Source organism: Pteropus alecto, unplaced genomic scaffold (assembly GCF_000325575.1).
Source record: "Pteropus alecto unplaced genomic scaffold, ASM32557v1 scaffold195, whole genome shotgun sequence".
Lineage (NCBI taxonomy): Eukaryota > Metazoa > Chordata > Mammalia > Chiroptera > Pteropodidae > Pteropus > Pteropus alecto.
Genome location: NW_006438073.1, coordinates 4,386,795 through 4,388,627, shown reverse-complemented (window position 1 = coordinate 4,388,627; position 1,833 = coordinate 4,386,795). Strand labels below are relative to the sequence as shown.

General features: G+C 52.4%; 1 pseudogene; it reads right to left on the bottom strand.

Moving 5' to 3' along the window:
- Nucleotides 1–208: 208 nt before the first annotated feature.
- Nucleotides 209–779, bottom strand: LOC102886505 (annotated as a pseudogene).
- Between the last annotated feature and the right edge of the window lie 1,054 nt (nt 780–1,833).

Genomic DNA, 1,833 nt, shown 5'->3' with positions numbered 1-1,833 from the left:
ATTCCCTTCTTACCAAGCAAGTTCAAATTGGGTTTCTACCATTTGCAACCGAGGGTCCGCCAGTACACCTGTTTAATATCTACGTTGTTGGGCATAAATATATATTTTTTTTCTTTTCCAACTTTATTTAGAAAAACAAATCCACGTCCTGTGCCCCATCGCAGCCAAAACTTAAATGACTTAGAGACAGCGAGGAGGGAAGAGCCCCCTACAACCGTCGCAGAGGCCGCTTCTGGTCTGTCTTCTTCTTGGCCACCAGCTTCTTGTCACGCTCAACTGCATGCTTTCTGGCCACGGGCCCCTCGGCCCCTCCTGGGCCCCCAAGGGCCACGGGGTCCGTGGAGGCGGCCGCATCCTCCTCGTGGCCCTGCAGGAGCAGGCGGCCAGCCTCCTCGTCGAGGGCAGGCTCGCGGTTGGGGTGCATCAGCGGGCACTTGATGGTCAGCAGCACGTGCCGGATGCCCAGCTCAGCCGCCCAGTCCCTCTTGAGCGCGTTGGCGCAGATCTCACCGCTGGCACCCACGTTCGGGTGGAAGATCTCGGTCAGGAGGTCGCCCTTGGCTGGGGGGGCGGGAAAGTCCTTCCCCAGCAGGAGTTTCATACGGGACAGGCCTCCTGCGTATACGGTCCCCTTGGGGCCCTCGATGGTGACCTGCCGGTTGCTGAGGTCAAAAGACCTGGATGCCATCGGGCAGGTCTGTGGTCAGCACTGTCACTTCTTTGCATATCAGGCTGATAATGTGGCGGGGGAGGGGCAAGTTCTCCACTTCGGAGTTCATGACTGAGGCAGGCCGGGGCGGGTCCCCCAACCCCCTTCCTGCGCTCTCCCGGCCTCGCGCGTGGGAGCAGGGGTGGGGGTGCAACTGCTGCCGCTGCGACCCTGAGGCCTTGGCCCCCTCCTCCGCTCCCCGCAGCCTGAAGCAGGCCGCGCACCCCGCCCACTGCTTGGCCCGCGCCAGGTGTCCAACGCACTGAGCCTAAGCATAACACTTTTTATAAAAATTGTTTTAAATCTTGTATTTACATATCATGTCACAATTTTATAAACACTATCATGCACATCATCTCTTTTGATATGCAAAAATAATTGAGTGAGATGGGTAAAGCAGCTAACTAGCTGTTATTTTTAAAAACAACAAAAATATGTTCTCTTTGTCAGTAAGACAACAAATCATTTAAATTTTGCCTGCGGTCACAGAGCTAGTAAGTGCAAACCCAGACTTCAACTGCAGCCCCCAACTCTAGATCCATAGCCCTGGTCAGTCAATTCTAGTCCCCTCATGCCTACTGACACGTGGAATGTTCTAGAGAGATTGGCTCTGGAAAGAAAACCTCTCCACCATGTAAATCATTGCCTTTTATGGGTGTATTCTGTAAATGTGATTTCTTAAAAATAGTACTTCCTTAATGCAAGGTATACTCGTGCTGCAATTATTTTACTCACGAAAAGCTAATAAAGAACTAGTGACACCTTGTGGCCAAGACTTATTAATTCGTGCGCTAAGACCGCCCATTTGCAGGTGGGACTTGTCCAAGGCAGCGGAGACAACAGCACGACTTCTGGGAAGAACGGTCTGTGGTGTAGACGCCACCTCTTATAACGGATCTCTCCTGGAATTACTCTACTTGGGCTTCAGTCCCAACCACCTCCCAGAAACTGCTCCCACTGTCAAATTCACAGATGGCATCCATGTTGGCAAACCCAGGGTCACTTCGCAGTCCTCGTCTTACTTAATCTCTCGTAACATCTGACCAGGTTGACCCCATTGTTCCTGAAACCCTCGGTTTCAGCAAGATGAACTGGTTCCCTTCTGCCTTTAAAGTCTGGAAAGC